Source organism: Pavona decussata, unplaced genomic scaffold (assembly GCF_977016875.1).
Source record: "Pavona decussata unplaced genomic scaffold, jaPavDecu1.1 SCAFFOLD_84, whole genome shotgun sequence".
NCBI lineage: Eukaryota > Metazoa > Cnidaria > Anthozoa > Scleractinia > Agariciidae > Pavona > Pavona decussata.
Genome location: NW_028145502.1, coordinates 5,164,045 through 5,187,500, shown reverse-complemented (window position 1 = coordinate 5,187,500; position 23,456 = coordinate 5,164,045). Strand labels below are relative to the sequence as shown.

General features: G+C 38.3%; 1 protein-coding gene and 1 long non-coding RNA gene across 2 annotated transcripts in view; both read left to right on the top strand.

The window, feature by feature from the left end:
* LOC146475584 (uncharacterized) overlaps positions 1-23,456 on the top strand; it is an 873,425-nt gene that overhangs the window by 160,305 nt on the left and 689,664 nt on the right. The window lies entirely within an intron of this gene.
* On the top strand, positions 19,675-21,686 carry LOC146475605 (uncharacterized). The gene is made up of 2 exons (XR_014865919.1): positions 19,675-20,069; positions 20,982-21,686. It is a non-coding gene; the product is annotated as an uncharacterized LOC146475605 (long non-coding RNA).

Sequence of the window (23,456 nt, the reverse complement as noted above, 5' to 3'; positions counted from 1 at the left end):
CTTACTGCTAGTTTTCATCAGGCAATGAGGTCGACTGATCACGCTTCAGTATTTATGTCACGAAGGTCTGATCCTGCAAGTGTTGCACACAGGGTCTACTTTACTACCGGTTTGCTGTCAAATAGGACTTCTGAACTAGGACCGAGTCCTTCGTGACGCACTTGACTTGAGTATCCATGCCATATCTTGTCTGTTGCTCTCTTAATGACATTGCTGACCATCGATAACAGCATGCTTTGTTCCCTCAAGCTTCTCCGCATATTCTACTGAAGCTCTGTCTGGTCTCGCACTCTAGGGAGTGCTGATGTTGGCCACATGACAACCGCTTCCAACATGTCTAGCTGTCATATGACGTCATCATGCCCCGTTGCGGACCCAGAGGAGACATACTTGAACGTACGATCTCTCTTCGGAGTCTCAATGCCATGCCTTTTATACTTGAGAAGTTAAGGAGGGGGATTCCCTCCCCCTCTCCGTCTCTAGAAGACAAAAAGGGAAAAAAGACCAGGTTTAGATAGCGTTTGCGCTATGCTGACATGCAAAGGAGTCTACCGCGTTAGCTGAATCGACCAATTTGGTTTTCGCGGACAATCAAAGGTGATAACTCTTCAGGTCGCTCGAGGACGTCGACCCTTGCAGCATCTTGGTTGATGGTGCGCCGGTTTGTGGGCCGTCCATGACGATGTAAAGATGTTTGCCTTTGTTTGCTTCACAGTCAATGCAAACTCCTCTTTAAGTTCGTGTAGCACATCAACGGTGTGCTGCGAGATCAGAATGTTTATCACTAGAGAGCTGGCGACGCACCATGTCTGATGAACGTATTGCGCTAAACAGGGCGCCTGTCTCACGTGGTGTTATTTCTTGGCTTGTACCTGACAGCAGCCATCCCTTGTCCACCAACAAAGTTCGTCCGCTCGCATTTTTCGATGAGCGTTTCAGCTGAGACCTAATAGGGCTGACGTCTGTAGATGCCAAGTATGAATTTAGTACGTCTAGGAGCCTGAATGTAGCTCCTGATGTAATATAACAAAGTTATTTTATCTTCTGAATCTGAAGTGGACAAGCCAAAGGGGCCCCTTTTTTTTTGTTTTCTTGTTTTTTTGGGAGCCTTTTACTCCTAAATTTTAACTCTTACTATCGTTTCACGCACACTGTGTACTATTAGTATAAACCCCCTCCCTCTTCCCCCACCCCCCCCCCCTCACCCCCTTGGGCTCCAATGCTTGCAGTTTCTGGCACTGTTATTGGTGTCGTCTCAGTAGCATCCGCAATGGGCCTACGGTCACGGCATATACTTATGCCACGAAAGACAGATTGTAAAGATTGCTAAGCTCACTTATTGATTTATGTAGTGATTAGTTCAAAGTTCAAAACACCAGCGACGAAAAAGACAAATACTAGTCACGTTTGGGTTATACTCCCACGCAGTCGCTTTTAGGGGAGCAGGTAATACGATGTCCTCTAAAAACGACCGCGTGGGATCAGGCTGCGTTTGGATTGCACTGTTTTCAAACTAAATTGGCCTATTGTTCACAAATCAGTTACAGAGGAAGCAAGCCGTATATCACAAAATTAAGGTGTACTTACCAATTCAAGAGCCCAATGGAAACAGTACACCGGTTTGTCGCAATAAAGCTATGGACTCCGACTTGCCTATTCCACGGTCTGCTTTTCTCACCTTCTCAGTATTGCCGCATCTTAAGAGAACCCTTGCTGATCTCGCTGTTGGTTAGCACCTCTGCACCGGCCAATTTCCCACTGAGGTGGGATAGGCAGGAGAAATAGCCCACGTTAGACTTTCTGAAAGTCCGTTTTCGTAGGAGTTCAGTCAGGCGCTCGCCTCACGACCCCGTTGCCTTGTTGGTCACTCTTTCGGTGCATAAGAGGACGACTTGTAGCAAGTCTATAATGGCCTACGCAGAAATGTAGCGGAAGAAAGAATCACGCGCACGCTAAGATAAGCTCAACTTTGGAGTAAACATCAGTTATTCGAACACTACTAGTGTCGTCCCGAAACGTGTCTGTCCTGTAGAATCATTTCGCGAGGTATGCAATAAGTTTGTTGTTGTCTTAACGGTTTTGCACTAGAGTTGCACCAACAACAACGGTGTACTCATTCAAACACTTTTTTTCTGCTAGATCACCTTGTCAGATACAAGTATCCGCAAATTTCACAAGCTGATTTCACCCGGTCACGACCGAAATGGCCGTGAGTATGATTAGAATTATAGGAAAAATCTTAAAATGCAGCCTAAATACAAAACAAGTACAAAGTGCTTTATAATAAAGAATTTTGTATATTTGGTAATTGTTCTAGCATCATCATTGTATGTCCATCAGGTGCGTGACGATATTTCAATCAGCTAGAACAACGGCGGTGTTTCATAAGACCACAATAGATCATTGTAACTAAAATAAATTAAAGACGTTAAAAAAAAAATGCTACAGATCAGAGAAAATTCACGACTAAACAGAAAACTGAACTTTTTAAAGATCTTGTTAAGGTGGGGATAAACGTGAATTTGAATGGGATTTTTAGGGGTTTGAAGAAGAGATAAAAGAAAGAAAATGATTTTTAAAACACCAACAGACAGTCGATAACCACGCAAGAGCACCCCAGGTTGCTAGTGGACTAACTGGGTATCCGTCTATTAATTATTAACTACAAATTCTAATTTTAAAACCTCACTAAATCTTCAATATTTCTTATTTCTCTTAATTTTACCAATCCTTCAAGAAAAACTATCTCCTCCCAAATATACCCAAAATTCACCTAAAAATTCGCAAAACACCCAATAACATTGGTTTCCGTTTTAAGCAGAGAGATTTTGGATTGCTTGAAACGTGAACGAGATATTTCCATGAAACCGATTTTAATCGGCATGAAAGCGGCTTTCAGGTTTACCCCCGCCTTAACGAAGAATTGATGCACCGGACCCCTTTTTCAGGTACTGTTATCATCAGTGATCACGGAACTCTTTTTGTCTGTATATCTATTCTTTTATCTTGTTAGCTGTTATTTAGGTGGCAAATTTGACACATACGAAAAGAACGAACGTTATTCTGGTTGAGAAACTGAAAAAGTTCTCGTTAAGTCACCATTTTCTTATATAACCTTGTACCAGTATCTGTTCAATTTCCTTTCGTTAAAACATCATTCAAGTTCTAAGTTGTATTAATTACCTTTGGTGAATGAGTGATTCACGCCCACGCCAAGACCAGCGTGAAATAAACAACCTGAATGAACATCACCGTTCCAGGTAAATTTCAAAAGCCACGTTAATACGTGAACAGACACGTTTGCATGTTCAAATAACTTTAAAGGAACTAGTTTCAGACGTCCTAATGTTTGGATTTTTTTCCACTTTGGCCATTATGTAAGTAAAACCAATCACTAAAGTAAAGACCGGTAGAGGAAGCCGTTGCGTGACCGAAAAGAAATATAGTCAAAGCAGTCGAAGACGGAAGATTATAAAGTTCGGCGGTTTCTGAGATGACCGTAGAGAACCGACAGGGTTTTGTTACCGTCAAAGGATTTTTGTCCCTTCTTGAAATTAGCATTTGCCAAGTGACGTGAATGCGATAGCAGAAGTCATTAGTCACTGAAGGAGATCAATTATCAACCCTATGAGCTATGATGACCCTCTATGATGGCTTTGTATGGTACATTAAACCAATAAACTGATACTTAGATGATATCTAATTCAAGGTGAGCTAAATAGGAGCTTTCTGTTGTTTGTTCCATCGTTATATTGGGGAAAACAAGAAAAATATTACAAAAGTCTTCGGCGATTTTGACAAGAACATGCTTATCGTTTACAGTTGTCAACAGATTAATGTTGCAATTATCGGGATTTTAAGAGCGTTTGTTCTCAGCACTGATAGAAAACTCGAAACTGATTTTTAAACCTGGTTTAAGAACGGCATTTCGTCAGTCAAGAATTTTAAATTTCAAGTGATCCGGTGTTTTACCGGGTAGGGAAACTCTCTTAATGCGTTTGCTTCCAGCCATCTTAAGTGAACGACTTAGCGATGCTCCCTATCATAAGGTGGTCAGTCCTTAAACAGAGTGATTGAATTCGATACTGCATGCTTCCTTTTTAATATCCGTGCAGATTGAGCTCTGTGAAGCTACCATACCACAATTGGACAAAAAGCGGGTTCAAGTAAATAACAATGACACTAATGAAACGCTTACGGCTACAGCTATCTTTGATTGATCGCACAAGGTTTCGTGGCTGTCCGATGACGGTAATTACCCACAGCAAGTCAGAAGAAGATTAAAATTATAATATTTTTTTTTTGCAGCGAAATTTAATGCTTGTTCAAAGAAGACTCGTTCCCTCCCCTCACCCCTCCCCCCAACCCCCGGTGACACTGTGCTCTACATTAAAATTCAGTATGTGAAACGGCTCTATTAATAAAAGACCAATCGACTCTAAATCGGACCCATCTTGGGTTGAATGAAAATGGATCTACCAGTCGAAGTCGGTATGGTTGTAATGATTGGGGCCATTTTGTGTTGTGACAAAATAGTTCTGTTCTTCGATGTCAAAACAGCTCCATTAATAGGAGCAGAGACGGCCCTACATTAGTATAGATCCAGCTAAGCTTGAACGGGAATGGCTCTAGTCAGTGATAAGAACCTATACGCACCATGTGGTGATCATGAAATATTTTCCACTCTGGGCGAAATCGGCTTATTGGCGGGGCTGAAACGGTTTTTTATTGGGGTAGATCTGGACCAAATTGACAAAATGAACCCACGAATTTGAAGAGTCCAAATCAGCTTCAGGTGCCATAGCGCTGAGTCGGCACTTTGGGGCTGAAATGGATCTTTTGAAAGAACGGTGTATTAGTTTGATTTTATTTCCTTATTTTGAGCCGGGAGGGGGTGTCGATGCACCCAAGACGAGCTTAAACGGTTGAAGAACTATTTGCACATTAAGTGAAAGGCTAGCTCGTCCAGTATAACTCTGGCTAGGGTGAGTAGCCGAGACCACAAGCCCTTATTGATAACATCAACAAAACAGGCAAACACTATACAAACTGACTAATTTTACTAATAGGCTAACGGACTTTTCACTTACAATAGACGAATCGAAAAGCAGCAATCATTTTTTTTTTGCAGTCTTTACAGCCAATAACATCACGTCTTAACTGATAAACGACTATTAACCTCTCGCCTTCAATCTGGTCAATTACCAAAATCACTAAATAAATACCATCTATTGAAGCTCCACAATTTATTTGAACCTAATAACGACTTTTGCTTAGGTTGTGGAAACGTCAGCCAATGTAATCGCAAACAGTCCTTCTCGTAATATATCAAACATGAGTGTTTCATCAGATATCCAAACACTGAGAAGTAGGTTGAAAAACCGAGGCGCAGCCGAGTTTTTTCAAACGACTTCGAGGTGTTTGGATATCTGATGAAACACACTTTCGAGTGTTTGATATGGCTTCTCAAATGATCAATAATTCTTGGAGAAATTCAAGGCTAAAGTTGGCAAAATTTTATGGTAATTAGGATCACATATCCAAACCACGGTCACGGTAGTGATTTTCTTTGTTTTCTCTTGATGAATTATTAATGAGTTTGGGAACGAATGATCAAAACTTACGTCCTTATGGCATCTGATCCTGGGTTGAGGCCATTTATGGAATTGTTAAAATTGTTTACAAGGTCGTGGTAATTAACGCTCCTGGTAAAGCTTCAAATTCGTCTTTTAATACTTAACAACTCACTAGAAACGGTCATAAACGAGAAAAAAAAATACAGAATTAATAAACGCGAACTCAAAAACTTAAGAAAAACCGAATGTACAACAAATCGTATAGAAAACACGCTAAAATTCATAAGCGAAAATGTATCTACTTACAAGATCTTTACGGTAACTCTGAGACTACAACAACTGATTTACAAAGGCGAAATACAAAACTTTACAAAAATTTTAACCAAATAAAAAATGCCTAAAGAACTTATGAAATTAAAAACAAACGATTACGTAACGCGACGCCAACAAAAAAAAAGTAAGCATAAGTTACAATAAGCTAAAGTGAACGTGATGACAAATTAACTCAACGATAAATGAACAGAAAAATCTCTTTCTCGTGGTTACAGTCCTCCAATTTGAAAAGCTTATTATAATTTAATTTATGTCATTTAAATATGTTATCTTTTTTAAGAGGTGACTAGGAACGAGCTGCTGTTGGCTTTTCGGTAGTGCTAATCGGCCTTTGCTTTTGACACTTTTAACAACATTTTCAGCCACATACGCTTTCACTCTGCCAAAATATATCTCATAAAATAATGCCATCTGTCCAACTTATTATCTCCTAATTATTTGCAGAACCTAATTAACGAGCGAAACCGTAACTGCCTATGTATAACGAAATGTTTTTTTTCTTTTTCCCTGTTTTCAGCTGTTTACAAGGTCCTGGTAATTAACACTCCTGATACAGCTTGAAATTCGTATTTTAATACTTTACAATTCACCAGAAACAAACATTAACGAAAAGAAAATACAGAATCAATATACGCGAACTTAAGAAAAACCGAATGAAAACAAATCGAAAGAAAATTCAGAGGCAAAAATATACTACTTCCAAGATCTGCACGGCAAAACAACTGATTTTCAAAGGCGAAATACAAACATTGATAAAAATTTTAACCGAAAGAGAAAGGCCTAATGAACATGAAATTAACAACAAACGATTACGTAACAAGAAAAAAGCGTAGGTTCAGTACAAAAAGCTAAAGTGAACGTGATCAGACAAATTAACACAACGATAAATAAACAGAAAAATCTTATTCTCACGGTTACAGTCCTCCAATGTTTAAAACGGCCTTTGCTTTTCGAACACTTTTAACAACATTTTCAGCCACCTACGCTTCCACTTGGCCACAATATATCTCATAAAATAATGCCATCTGTCCAACTTATTATCTCCTAATTATTTGCAGAACCTAATTAAGTGACGAGCGAAACCGTAACTGCCTATGTATAACGAAATCAGGTTTTTTTAATTTTGTTTTGGCTGGGTTGATGCGTTGCAATTGTGGCTTGTGTAATCCCAAATTGATTAAAAATACAAAAGCAACCAAAATTCAAACAAAAAAAAAGAAAAAAACAAAACAACTTACCGGCACGGGATCTCATCCGCGACCCTATTATCAAGTCTGATGAACCAAAGTTGGCACTACTTCAGCCGGCATTCCTCGCTCCAGTGATAACTTCATGCCTTTTCAGAACTGTTACAGATTCCTTCACTCCGAATTAATATCCGAAAAATTTTGTTGTTCTATTTTTGGACTGTATTTCTGGAATGACATTCCTCCAAATATTTCAACAAAGCCTTACAAGAAACTATTTAAGAAAGTTCTTTTGAAATTCTACTTTTCCCAATATTATTAAAGTTTGACTTTGTATATTTATTTTGCTCCGTTGCACTCACTAATAGTTTTGTTCCGTGTCTATGCATGTGATTTTATGTTCTATTACGTATATTATGTTATCTCTTCCTTGATCCTTGTTTTTTTTTTCTATCCTATATATTAGGGTTAAGTATTAATCCTTCTATTTTTGGCTGTTTCTCCGTTATTTTATTACTTTTATTCTCATAATATATATTGTGGAGATGATTGGAGAAAATAAATAAATAAATAAATAAATAATCTTCCTGACACTTACTGTTCCCGCGCAGTCACCAAAGGTCCTTAGAGGCGTTCGAGAGGAATAAGTGAAATAAAAATTAGTGTCCCATAGTCCTGACGTGTATTTTATAAGAACGTCATTTACTACTCAGATCTAAAATGTCAGTTTTCAGCTGTGTCGGATTCTACCAAGAGAGAGTAACAAAGTTTCTACAAAAGTGCTTCATCCCCTCCCCCGAAATTGCAATAACGACACTAACTGATAATATCTTTTCGTTAATATTCATGACCAGTCTTACCCTTCTCATTTTCTCTCTCCTATAAAATAAACTTTCATTTTATTTGCAGGGACCTCAGCAACAACCTAATTGAACATCTACCAGAACATGTATTTTCACGCATATCCGTATTGAATTTGTAAGTATCAGAGACATTTTTCCCTGTTGTTCATAATTGTTTTCACAGCAGTCAATCAATTTGGAGACCTTTTTAGAATTAATCACTCTTACACACCTTTCTGGTGCCATTTTGTTTTCTGTGGGGCATTTGAATTGCCTCGATTGCCCATCCATCCTCATGATCAACGGGAAGAGAGTAGACTTAAAAGTGTCACAAATTTTATCATTTGTTAGGATATAATTTACATAATTCCAGGTGCATCTCATTTAAGCCTTCCGTTTGTAAAATATTTTACTGTTCGCATTGTTACTACAAATTAGCAATCTTTGCGAAAGAGAATATGAATGTCCCGGCGTACCAAATGGCACGACAAGCGAAAGTTTTGATAAACACTGCAAGCTAGGTTTAATGAAATCAGCTTTAAGTCAGTGATACACCAATGAGATCTTTTACCAAACATTTTGTAACACTTACCACAACGTACTGACACGATGTAGCCCAAGAAGGGGGAGACAATGTGATCGATCTATCAAACAAATTATATATTTTCCATAGAAATAGAATAAAAGAGTAACAAAATTTAACCATTTGTTAAGATACAAACTGTTTAATTCTTGGTGCATCTCATTCACACCTTCCTTTTGCAAAATCTTTTATCAAAAACATTCATTTGTCTCTTCGCATTGATACTATAACTTATCAGTCTCTATATCAGTAAAATCGCCAAGACTAGTGAAAATCAAACTAAGAATTGCACAGTTTAAGGAATTTTTCGTTGAAAACTTTCTACTTAAAAGACTTGACATGCGCGTTCAGGGAGAGCGCTCTCAACGATCTCTGGGAGTAACGTATGATCTTATCCAGACTCCATCGACCAGCGGGAATTAACTAGTTTTCCTTTGTCTCTGCCTTGACAAGACTCCTGAATGGTGATCTTTCTTCAAACTCCGGAAAATAGAAATGACATTCTTTGACGTCCCTGTAGACTGCTGCTATATAATGGCGGCCAAGAGAATAGTCTACGGAACAACAACAAAAAAAAAAAAAAGAAAGAAAGAAAACCCGTATTTTTAATTTAGCAGGAGTGCGTGGGCTTCAAATCCAGCTCTGTTGCAAAATAATGCGAGAGTATGCTGTCTCATGCACTACTTACTAATATTCTTTTGATCGTTGCCGATGAAAACTTCATTCGTTTACTTCCAGCGATCTTTAGAGAACGATTTGGCGATGTTCCGCATCATAAAGTTGTCAGTCCTAAAACACAGTGATTGAATTCGATAAGAACCTATACGCACCGAGGTGCCGATCATGAAATATTTTCCACTGTGGGCGAAATCAGCTTTTTGGCGGGGCTGAAAACATTTTTATTGGGGTCGATATGGACCAAATTTACAAAATGGACACACGAATTCGAAGAGTCCCAATCAGCTTCAGGGGCCATAGAGCTGAGTCGGCAGGTTGGGGTTGAAATGGATCTTTTGAAAAGCGGTGTTTGTTTTAGTTTGATTTTAATTCCTTTATTAATTCACTGTAGGAATATATGATATGAATTTAAATTCTTGAAATAAATGTGCGATTCTAAACCCGAAATAGATATTTTCATTTTGTGCCGGGTGGGGGCGAGTTGTCTCGCCCACCCAAGACAAACTTAGACGGTTGAAAAACTATTTGCACAGTAAGTAAAAGGCTTGCTCGCCCAGGATAACTCGGGCGAGGGTGGGTAGTCGAGACCACGTTGCCAACATCAACAAAACAGGCAAACACTATACAAACCGACTAATTTTACTTACAATAGGCCAACGGACTTTTCATTTACAATAGACGAATCGAAACGGACGAATCGAAAAGGAATAATCATTTCTTGTAATTTTACAGCCAATAACATCACGTCTTAGCTGAAAAACGACAAATAGCGTCTCGATCGCCTTTAATCATGTCAATGACCAAAGCTTATACCATCTACTGAAGCTCTACAGTTTACCGTAACCAAAAATCCTAGACGGCAAGCGCTTTTTATCGCTCAGGTAAATTAAGGCATGGGCCCCTAATTAATCACTCAAAAAATGAAGGAGGTGATCTATCTCAGAACACTTTGGCAGTAGAAGCTTGAAACTTTGCCAGACACATATATTGACAAGTTGTGTCAATTTGGTGTTTTTTAATTATGTAAATGTTGTCACGTAACTTTGCACGCCCACAATTTACTGTAAATAAAGAAAGCAAAAATGGCAACACTTTTCTTTGTGAGATATTTAACCGTATTGGTACAAGACAATTCGCAATAAATGCATCTACAAAACTGTGCCTGGAAGCTGTTGCATTTTTAAATAATTATTAAAATACACGAATTTTTCAATTAGTACCCAGTCCCTCAAGGCAATTATCCCCCTACGTTAGGCCTTTGCTTAGAAAAAATCTTAAGAAGGCCAAGCACACAAGTGATATATTAAACGCCCTAAACATTATTAAAGTGATAAATAAATTTTAAGATAAAGCTTTTTCAGCCAATGGAAGTCGCGTAACCTAATTTGCATAATCTAAAAGTACCAAATTACCGCAAATCAATAATGTATGTATCTGTCAAAGTTTCATCTGTCTGCATCAAAAGTGTTTAGAGATAGACGGCCCCAACACTTTTTGAGAGAACAATCTTGGGCCCATGCCTTAATTCAGGCGAGCGGTAGGTGCGGATTTAAAATGGCGGCCAGATCGAATAAAAGTGTAAGTGGGGCATTTTAAAAAGCTTTAAAAGATGTGAATGCCACTGAATTTTTAAAGAATCGACCAGCATCAAAGAAAGGTCCTTTTTTATGAAGTAGAAATGGTACTGAACGTAGAATAAAATGAAATTCGAAATTCACAAAAATCCTCCTTCTCGGTTGAAAAAGGCACTACCTTACTGGACGTTTTTTGGGGGACAAAAACATTCGTTTTTGTAGCTTAACATCACGTCTTTTGAACAGGAAGCTAGGGAAATTAAATGTATCGGAGAAACTATTTTCCCTCAGCAGACGAAGGAAGGCATGAAGGTTCACACTACTTTAAGAGGTTAGAAAGAGGATATTGTGTTCATTTATGAGTTTATTTCGACCAAAAAAGGCACGAAACGGACGGACGAAAAGACAAGCGATAGTCAATACACTTCAAGCTTTACTTAACAGCTATGTCAAGAACACTTACCCAGCGAGAAAATAATCCGATTGAATATTAAAACAAATATCACAGGGCGTCTTTATCAGAAGAAATGAAGTCAAAATAACTTAACCTTAGTGTGACAAATAGAGGCGAAGCAAAACAAGTAAGGTAAGGTTATATAAATCACGTTTATTAATCAAACTGGAGGAAACCACTTGTTGTAAGTTCAAGGGTAAATTCAAGCTGAGCTGCCCGAGGTCTGAAATACTATTGGCACGAAATTTTGCTTTCAAATTATAAAAATAAAATTAAAAACTCAGCTGAACGACATTTCCGAGTTCATAGATAATACAGACAATTTGTATAGCTCATCTCCTTAGACCAAACAACGTGCGTTTTCCGAATGATAAAATTATCTTTGCCTGGTACTTATCAATGAAAAAACAACACCAACAACAACAACAACAACAACAACTACAACAGCACTAACAAACACAAAAAACAAAAAAACCCCGATACATTGAAGAAAGATCGATATATTAAAATCAACAATTTGGTGTGCTCTTGTCGTCTTTAAAATTGTATTGATAACGAACACTTTTTTAACCTTGTTGCGAGGCTGTCAGGTTCGCACGTTTTCTTCGATATTTTCCGAGACATTCTTTTTTGGAATTCCTTGAGAGCGTATCTTTTGCTGCTTATGACGCAATGCAGGTATACAGCTTTCTTTTTGACAGTAGCAAGCCAATTGCGGACAAAAACTCTGCAAATTAACATACATTTCCTGGCCACTTCTGTTGCAAAGTTAAAGCGAAAATTCAGGGCGAACACATGCAGTGAGATGTGAATTTCATTCTTCGCTTCTTTCATGGGAAGAATTCAACACTGCATAATCCTGTATTGTTTCTTTGCAGAAGTCCTTATAAAAAACTTGTGCTTCGGGTTTCAGCAGGTTTCCAAACGCGTTTGGAAACCTGCTGAAACCCGAAGCACAAGTTTTTAAAATAGTACTTCTCAAACTCATGAATTATTCATGTGCTAATGACCCAATCAGCTTGCACCAATTGGGTCAGGTGCATGTATGAACTTATCGAGCAAGACGCACTCGATTAGTTCAAAAAAATGATCAAGACACTGATCAAGAAATTTGAATTTTAATCAGTCTTAATACTAAATACAGTATATTTGCTGCTTCAATCATTACTTTCAACAACAATAGGGCAACATATTATTCTTTTCACTGGACTATTTAGCAACCTCCATCACGAATTTTGACAAACCAAAAGTTCAGCGACAGAGCGTCCATTGCGGCAATATCTGCGCTTAGAGCGGTAACCTTGTGAAAATCGTAGTCCTTGAAGAGACCACCACTATCTAATACTCGCCCCCTTGCCGCATATTAGATATTCATTTCATTTACCACGAAAAAGAAACAAACAATAGCCTATTGAGCACGCCTTCTAATTATCTATTCTTCGGAAATAATTCCACTAAAATTCTGCCACTAGTTTGTGAAGCCAGCCCTTAACCTTGGGCTTCGTTTTTCATCAGGGGTTCCAATCACCTCGAAACAATAAAAGCACTCTGCCTTCGGGGTCGTGCTTTCATCCGTTTCTTGGTGTTTGGAACCCCTGATAAAAAAAATATATATATAAAAAATAAAATAAAAAAACTCGCACTCGTTTTTTATCTATTACTTCAAACTCCCGAAAATTGAAACGACATTAATTTACGTCCCTACAGATTGCAGCTATATCATGGCCGCCTAGAGAATAGTCTAAAGCCAGCGACACACTTGGCGATTTTATACGCCGGTTGCGCCGAATTTGATCACCAGCGAAAATCGCAAGCGATTCTCGCCACCCATAGACAACCATTGATTAGGACACACCTATCGATTTTTTTCGCCGATCGCGGCGATGTGGCAGTTTTGAAAACTCATGCGATAAATTAAAATCGCCCAACCTTATGGGTTGGCTTTACTTGCGATTCGCAGCAATAAAAGTTAGAAAATCGCGGGAACGGGCACACTTGGCGAATGCCAGATATCGGCAATTTTATACGCCGATCGTGGATATCGGCGTACAAAATCGCCAAGTGTGTCGCTCGCCTTGAGAAACAACAAAAAAAAAAACAACAACAACAAAAACAAACAAAAACAAAGAGGAATTCACAATTTTCTTTTTTAATTTAACAGAAGCACGTGGGCTTCAACTTTAGCTCAGTAACAAAATAACACGAAAGTATGCTGACTCAAATACTATTCACTTGATATTCTTTCCATTGTTGTTGGTGAAAAACTATTTCGTTTGCTTCCATTGGCTTCCAGTCATCTTAAGTGAACGCTTTAGCGATCTTCTCCGTTATCAAGTGATCGAATTTGATATTTTATGCTTCCTTTTTAATATCCGTGCAGAATGAGCTCGTGAAGCTTTTATACCACATGAGTACAATTGGAAGAAAAGCAGGTTCAAGTTAACAATAATGGCACTAATGAGACGCTAACAACTACAACTATCTTTGATTTATTGCACAACCTTTCGTGGCTGTCCGATGAGGGTATTTACCCACCGCAAGTCAGAACATGCTATGTTCAAAGAAGACTCGTTTCCCTTCCCCTCACCTGCTCCGGTCATACTTTGCTTTACATCAAAATTCAATATTTCAAACGGCTCTATTAATAAAAGACGAATGAAAATGGATCTACCAGTCGAAGTCAAAAAAGTTGCAGTGATTGGGGCTATCTCGTGTTGTAACAAAATACTATAGTTCTGTTCTTCGATGTCAAAACAGCTCCATTTATAGGAGCAGAGACGGCCCTACATTAGAACCAGCTAGGCTTGAACGGAAATGGCTCTAGTGATAAGAACCTACATGCACCAAGGTGCCGTTTATGAAATATTTTTCAATGGACGAAACCGACTTTTTGGTGGGGCTGAAAAGGTTTTTATTGGGGTCGGTATGGACCAAATTCACAAAACGGATCCACGAATTCAAAGAGTCCAAATCAGCTTAAGGGGCCACAGAGCTGCGGTGGCACTTTGGGGCTGAAATGGATCTTTTGAAATAACGATACATGTTTTAGTTTGATTGTATTTCCTTTATTAACTCACTGTAGGAAAATATATTGAATTTAAATTATTGTAAATGAATGTGTGATTGTAAACCCAAAACTGGAGCTCAAATGTATATTTTTATTTTGAGTCGGGAAGGGGCGAGACACCCGAGACCCGCTTAGAAGGTTGAAGAACTATTTGCGCAATAAGTGAAAGGCTTGCTCGTCCAGGATAACTCGCGGGAGGGTGGGTAGCCGAAACCACAGGCCCTTATTCATAACATCAACAAAACAGCAAACACTATACAAACTGACTAATTTTACTAACAATAGGCCAACCGACTTTTCACTTACAATAGACGAATCGAAAAGCAGGAATCATTTTTTGCAGTCGTTACAGCCAATAACATAACGTCTTCGTTGACAAACGACAAATAGCATCTTGCCTTTAATCAGGTCAATGACCAAAGCCACTAATATCATCTATTGAAGCTCCACAATTTACTTGAACCTAATAACGACTTTCAGTTAGGTTGTGGAAACGTCAGCCAATGTAATCACAAACAGTCCTTCTCCGGATGATCAAAATTTACGTCCTTATGGCATGACTCCTGGATTGAAGCAATTTCTACCATTGTTTAATTTGTTTACAAGGTCCTGGTAATTAACGCTCCTGGTACGGCTTCAAATTGGTCTTTTAATACTTTATAACTCACTAGAAACGATCACAAACGAGAAAAAATGCAGAATTAATAAACACGAACTTATAAACTTAAGAAAAACTGAATGTACAACAAATCGAATAGAAAACAAGCAAAAATTCAGATGCAAAACTATAACTACTCACAAGATCTGTACGGCAACTCAGGGATCACAACAACTGATTTACAAAGGCGAAATACAAAACGTTATAAAAAAAATTAACCGAAAAAGAAAGGCCCAATGCACTTATGAAATTAACAACAAACGATTACGTATGCGACGCCCAGAAACTAACCTGCAAGAAAAAGTAAGCATAAGTTACAAGGAAAAAAATACCATTAGTTACAAAAAGCTGCACTGAACATGATGACAAATTTAACGTTTAAGCTGATTGCACAACAGAAAATGAATACAAAAATCTAATTCTTGTGGTTACAGTCCTCCAATGTTTGAAAAGCTTATTATAATTTAATTTCTGTCACTAAAATGTATAAAATTTTGGAAGTTTTCGAGCCTCTGTTGGCTTTTCGGAAGTGCTAATCGGCCTTTTTCACACTTTTTACTAACAACATTTTCAGGCACACACGTTTACACTTGGCCACAATATATCTCATAACGCCATCTGCCCAACTTTTCATCGCCTAATTATTTGCAGAACATAAGTGACGAGCGAAATCCGAACTGCCAATGTAGAACTTAATGTTTCGGGGAGGGGTGAGGTATGGGGCTGCGTTGGAACTGTGGCCGGTGTAATCCCAAGTTGATTAAAAATACAAAACAAAAAAACAACAAATTAAACAATCAAGAAAAAAAAAAAGAGCAAAGTATACGCACCAGCACCAGATCTCATTCGCGACCCTACTATCAAGTCGGATAAACCAAGGTTGGCACTACTTTAGCCGGTATTCCTCGATCCAGGGGTAGCCTCATGCCATTTTTAAATGTTCCCACGCAGTCACTAAAGGTATTTAGAGGTGTTCAAGAGGAATGAGTAAAATGGAAATTAGCGTCCCAAAGTCCAGACCTATAGTTTATGAAAACAACATTTTACCACTCAGACCTAAAATGTCAAGGCTTCTACTCAAACGTGCTTTATCCCCTGCCTCTAAATTGCAATAGACTGTTCACAGCCCCCCTATTTTTCCGTGGGATTCTCGAAACCGGTACGCTTCGGTATAAGCGAGCGCGATCTGGGGAGAGTGTCTAAACTACCGAGGGGAGGGGAGGGGAGTTGGGAGGCGGCGGGAAAAATAGGGAGACTGTAACAGCTTCTCACTGTCTCGTGTTCGAGGGACGTGCCGAAACTTTGTCGCCTCGACTAATTGAACCAACTAAAAAATATGCTCCCCAGAGATAAACATGTCAAATTGAAGGAAATACGATAGTCCTTGTTACAATACAGTTTCTGTACCATTTCGAAACAAAGTACAGTTGTGAAATAAAATAAAGTTGCGAAAGTCTTTCGAGTGAGGATAGGCATGAAAATACAGTACAGTACATCAGCTATTTGCAAAGTGAATTTCAATAATTATACAAGCGGAACACATAGAGTGAAGCTTACAGCGAAACCTCTTTAGATACATGCCGCATTTGTAACATTTATTTTAAGATATCAGTCGGCGATTTCGGGAGGCAAAACAAGTACATTTCCACATAAAATTTGTTTAAAATCCCGAAAAGAGCTGGAGTTGCTAGCATTCCTGTAGCCGATCTTTGAAAAGCACATCTTGGAGTTGAAGTTGATCCACAAGATGGGAAATCTTCACGTGTTTGCAATAGCGCTTGCGACGAAAGCCATGATCAGCAACGTTTCAACCGCTTTGTGTGTGTTGTTTTGCCCCAGAGAATTGTTAAAAAAAGTCGTCCCTACAGTTCGCCATCTACTTCAAAGCAGTGGAAAGAGACGGAAAACTGCAGTCTGCCGCCTGCCAAGCGTCCGCTGATTTTCAACCGTTCTGAACCTGTTCCGTCCACCGTATCGACCCGTACCGAGACGCGAATTTTACACTGAACGTTTTGTTGGAAGATGCGAGCGGCGATGAGGATGTTTGTATACTAATAGGCCTCCAATTCCAAGCCGACGAGACAAACGATAAAAATCAAAACACGATCTTCACAACATTACACGCCAGCCGTATCCACTTTTAGAACTGGCGGTGAAAGATACGTCAGTCATGCTGTCAACGCTTCAGAACTACTATTGTCTAATTGACCAATGAAGGGTTGCCGTTGCTGGTGCAACGGGCCTTTGGAACGCGAGACAGTAAGAAGCTGTTACAGTCCCTCTATTTTTTTGCTTCCCCTCCCCCACTATACTAACACCCACTCCCGCTCCCTTCGGTAGTTTAGACACTCTCCCCAGATCGCCACGGAAAAATAGGGGGGCTGTGAACAGTCTAAAATTGCAATAACGAGGCTAGCTATTAATATATTGTCCTTAATATTCATGACCTGTCTTACTCTTCTGATTTTCTCTCTATCATAAAATAAACTTTCATTTCTTTTACAGGTACCTCAGCAACAATCGAATTCAACATCTACCGAAAGAAATATTTTCACACCAATCATGGATGGAGATTTTGTAAGTGTGAGGGACTTCTTTTTCTTTTGTTCCTTGTTTTTTTCCCTAACAGGTATTTAACCAGGTGAGCTGCGTAGAATCTAGTACTCTTATTCCCCACTCTGGTCCCATTTTTTGTGGGACATTTAAAACTCCATGCATTTTTGTGCCAAATCTTTTCAGGTCACCCTGCATGACCTGAAATTGATATATAAAACGGTGGCGAGTGTATGAAAATGATAGGAAAATGGTATGATAAGTTATCGGCGCGAGTGGATTGAATTAAACATGATATGAACACCTGGACTAAACCCGCACATGTGATGCCTAGTATTATTGCTAACTGCTTGATGCCACACGATGAACTTGTGAATTAATTAATGAGTCATTATCGCGCACCTTTGGCGCGGGCACGCTGAAAACGTGTTTTTATTGAAGGCAAGCCCAGTTAATAGGGAGCTATCTTTTTTTTACCCCAGTATTTTCCTGTTATCCGAATTGACAACAGAAGTCGAGCCATTCCCAGGAAAACGAGCTTGCCCACCATTTCGGGACCTAAAAGAGTGTTTTTCATACAATCCATGTTTTTTTTTCTTAACTCTGTTTTATCTATATAATGTCTGCTACCACACGACCTGACAAGGAGTGGTGAACTAGACTGATATTGGAATCAAATATTTCTTTCATTTCAAAGGAATCACCTTTAGGGTAAAATAGATCGCGAGGCAAAAGGTGCAGCGCAAGGTTTAGCACCAGAAAAAGGGAATGAAATAAAGATAAAAAAGCTCACGATTTTCTGACCATTCGATATGTACTCACGATTCTCACAACCTCTGAAAAAGTCCTCATTTTGCAAAGGATTCTGTGGCGCTAATCCATTTCTTCAACACAGCCTTGTTAGTTTTACTATTGTTTGTATTTCTGGATATGAAATAAAGTTTTCTTAATCACATTCTATATTTGACTTATAATTAACAAACATATGACCCAATCTTTTGATTCCATATTTCCTTATTGTAAATAAACATCTGTTGTTTTCTGAGAAACTAACACATTATATGACTCATGCTCACTCGGTAAAGAAACCGCGCAACGTTATAATATCTAATAGAGTCATTTTATTTATACAATGTTTGAGAAACGCTGTTTAGATTAACCTTGGCAAACAAGTAACCAAGATCACATATATTTTTTCATTGGCTTTAAAACCTCTAGACGCAGGGGAAAGTGAAATTTGTAATTTCCCTTTAAATTATAATTAAATCAATTATGTTCTTGACTCCTAGTTACAAACAGATCGAGAAACGTCGGAGGCAATAACTGGTTATGATAGCAGAAGATAAATTTAGTGAAGTGAAAAAGAATTTAGTTGAAAAATATTTAATACACTTAGAAGAGAAAATAAGGGAGCGGAATGAGCTCTTTAATCTGAGGTGGTCAGGTCTTGCACAACCTAAAGAACCAATCTATATGTACAAAATAGGCACGTGTTGTGAGTGTGTGGCAGAAAGTTTGCAACTCGATGTTCAGGGTCACCCAACGAGAGCATTAAAACAAGATTTTTAAAATGTTTCCTGGGTTTTTAAAAGGCCAACTCACGTAAGCTAACACAGCTTGTTTTATCTGTTCGGATTCTTTATCTAAAAATGTAATAAAATGGCCGATACTTTTGAGACAAAATCCTAAACAAAGAAGTTTTAGAGTTGCTGTTGGCTTTCCAAAATAAAAGGTGGCCTTTTTAATACTTTTAACACGGTATTTGGTCCCCTGAAAACAAAATGTACTTGCTTTTCAGCGTGGCAAAAATTTGAAGTGACCTTTTGCTTAAAACATAACTCTAGTATTTTTTTTTCACAATTAAATCCCATTTTAGAGGCTTGAAAAGTCTTTTCGAAAAAATACTCAGCGAAACTGGCCGTAGGGTGGGTGTCCCTTAGTCTGCAAACGCAGACGTATTTCCGGCTGTCGCTTCTCTCCGGAGAGAAGCGACAGCCGGAAATACGTCTGCGTTCGCAGGCTAGGTGTCCCTGGATGTTTTTCGATGCGGTTTCCATGCAAAACTGAGACCAATGTATATTAATGTCTTTTATGGGAGGTCAGGTTTGATCACAAAGAAATTTTCTGATATTCGAATGCCCATAGCTGACTCTTCCCTGAGCATAATCTCGTACCCCGATCTCAGTCGTCGGTTCGGGAATGTCGAAATGTGAGATCTGGTAAAGTTCGATATAACGCCATTTCTGGTTGGTTACCAGAATTAAGAATGCCTCATTCTAATCTGCTCTGTGATTGGCTCTTTCCTTCTGTGTTTGGTTTTCGCTCAGTTCGGGGAAGAAACAAAAACACGGAAAAGTTTTCGCTCCGATTAAGATTGTCATGCGACGTTTTAATACATACATGCCCTTTGTGTGGGGAGAGAACAGTGAGAAATTGTTTTTTCGGAAGACAACAGCGACTTTAGCCGAAAAGACTTTGCAGTAACGTTCAAACGGCCTTGCCAAATTACACAAGTTTCCAACACGATGGATATAAGCTTGCTTACTTTTGGGGATAAAATGGAGGTAGGTCATATATTTTTTTTTTGGTATTTCTTGACAAAAAATGATTTTTTTGAAAATGATTATTTATTTAGTAAACGCAAATTAATTTCCCCAAAATACTTTACCTTGAGTTCCTGAACACGCGCGCCGTATTTGCTAGCATATTTTCAGTTTTTGTCTTCTGCTAAAAGACTATTTTCCTTCTATAAATTGAACTGGACTTTGAGTAACAGACTTCATAATATAATATTAGTCCTTTCAGACCAGTGTGCTTATTCCTTCAAGATCCATACAACATCTCTCATAGGACTTTGGAGAAATTGGTAGTGTCCACACAATATTATTATTCATCTGCTGGTGAGATCAATATCCCTCCCACCCCTCAGCTAAGAGAAATGAAAAATGTCCGACTTATGACCGCCAAAATAATAGTAATGAAACCCGTACTACAACAGAGAACACCTTGTCTGAACCGATTAGGGCTCTTTATGTAAGTGTAGTTAGTTTAATTTTATCCCCTCTCTCCCACCTACTGAGTTAAAAAAAATTTGGATCCAAAATATAAAACTAGCCTTCCTCTAAAATGAAAATTGGGACATTGGTTTACATGTCTGCACCACCTAATGTTTTGCAGGTCTATGCTTGTGATAGGCTTTAGAAAAGAAGTAGTTTTAAAAGGAGGACATGCCTCTTTGGATTTGACATCACTTATAGTTTTTAGGATCTTTTTGCCATTGTTCTTTTCTTCAAGACAGGGGAATTTCTCCATTATTTTATCATTAGTATGGAGTCCTTGAAGTACTAAACACACTTCATTTACTACTTCCATTGTTAATCCTTAGCACATTCTCTGATACAAATAGTTATCACTGGCCTCAGTTTCTCCTTTATTTCTTGTTAACTCTGCCTTAATTTCTTCCACCTGATTTCTAGGGAGAAGCAAGTTCCTAAAGTTCCTATCAGTGATATGAATATCTTCAAGGGCTAAAACAGCTGGACACAGCTCAACACATAATTAAGAGCAATGACAGTCATTTCGGACAACAGATATCACACCAGCTGCATTTCTCACATAAAAGCCAAAACCAAAGTGGTTATAAGCAAAAATTTTCCCCTGCACAGATTTCTGGGGTATTTACACTAATCTGTCATGATGGGTTGCATTTCTTCAATATTTGCACCAATATGATTGTTGTTAAAGTAAAGTTTTGATGTAGCAGGCTTCCCATCTCTTCCACTTTCTTGGAAAAAACTTTCCATGGTTTGCGGAAGACCAAAATGAATAAATTATTATCCTTCCAACACGATGAGAATCAAACCCCATTCCCAAAGATTGTGGCAAATAATATTCATTGTCAGTCTGTAGAGAATGAGACTGAGCCAAAAGTGCATTTTGAGGAATTTGGGGAGTAAGGTAGAACTGGTGATCCCCAAGCTTTCCACCCAAAAAGGCACCCCCAAATCCACACAGTACTAATGATGAGTAAATAATAGGCTGACAGGCTTAATTTTTGACATTGGTGGTGATAAGTTCATCTGCTATGGGCGAAAATATGTAATCAAACTGGTCAACATTACTTTGTGTTAAGATAGGAGGGCCTTTGTAGTACTCCATAAATCTTTCATATTCAAACTTTGTATGATTGTAGTTTGGTTGTTTTTCTGTTGCTGTTGTTGTCATGACAACAATCTTCGCTGTAGGGAATACTGAGGAAAGTGTTCCTTGTTTGCTGTACTCTGAAGTTGTGCCCCCTGAACAAAGATGCAATTAATTAAGAAAAAACTGTAGTCATTCACTGGGATGTTGTTATTCTTTCCATTAGAATAAGACAATATAATTACCAGAAAATGGATAATGAGAAAGCTGAATAAAAAGGGATTCTCAAGTAACTAAGCCCTTTTTGACGCATGGGGTGGTGGAAGGACGAAGCATATGGCTCTGTATTTATTAGCTTTTAACCTTTAAGCCTCAGTGTCAACATACAGTTTCTCCTTACTGGTCTCCACATGTCCATTTTTCATAGTAGCATTATAGGGAGGTTGTTGAAATATCAAGAAATTTCACCACTGGTGATCTCATGACCTCTCCTTGATTGTGTATTGATAAATATTAGGAGAAATTTTGATACTGATCACTACTGGGGCTTAAAGGTTCAAGGTTCACTGTTCTGATATTTTTTGTGTACTTGTGTGAAAAGTCCTTGAACATAATTTTGTGTTGCTGGTCTTAATATTAAGAAAAGTTAGGACCTGACATGGGTGCAAATATCAATACAAGAACATTTTTTTTGCTCAAGGAATTGGCATCAACAAGGAATTTTCATCCAAGACAGACACTGTTTTCAAAGTTTCTTTTCCCCACCACTTCTCTGCAGTGGGTTTGTGTCTGACAGTTTGATTAAATGTTGTTTCCTGGCTATGGAAGGCCATGGTTAAGGAATACTTAGGAATTCATGGTTACTGAAGATCAGCTTACTGTGAAAGCTGTTGTTTTGCTGCAGAAATGGGTGACAGTTCATTAGAACACACAGACATGCACAGGAAAACAAATAGTGGAAATATTTTTTTTTATTTGTTTTCTATTTATCTGCCATTTGCTACTTTTATGAGCCCAAAAGACCTTCACACCTTCCTATTATTATTATTATTATTATTATTATTATTATTATTATTATTATTATTATTTTTTGCTGAAATCAAGGATCCCATCAGAGGTGAGTGTCCAAGCACCAAGATAGCTGCTTTGGACATAAAGAACCTTGTATTATTCTTAGTGTATCATCCTCTATGCATGTACAAATAATGCAATGCTCAGTACAACAATGATTATTTAAGCAGCTCATTGTGCCTTGCAAATCAAATGCAGATAATGACCTTTGTTCTTCATATCAAGAGTCAAATATTATTGGACTTGTGTATTATGTGGTTCTAATTTTCGAGTCTGTGGACTCCTATGTGTAAAATTATAACCTTTATTAACTTGTCATCAAAGAAGCAGTCGAGGGGGATGTCCCCTAAACTTAACATAAATTTCAGGTGAAAAGTTTTCAAGTGTTATGTGATAAAGGTGAATCAAGAACCACTGAAATGGAAAGCTCATCACTACCAAATAAAACTCTAATGGGAAACTCATAGGGACTTGCTCTGTTTGCTCACATGTTGCAAGTAACCAAACATTCTTCAGATCCCAAATCCAGATGTGGTACCTCCATTTCCCAAAAGAAATTCAAACTTCCATTTTTGAGAAAAAAAAAACCCCTTTAAAACAGCAAGGGTGTACTCGGTATTTTAATGTTGGACATAATTGGGCGCCTACCATTTACATGGACAGGTCTTTCTGGTTTGCTGGTATATAACCAAGACAGTAGCATGGTGTTAGGGCTAGGATGGTTCATGGTTCATTTATTT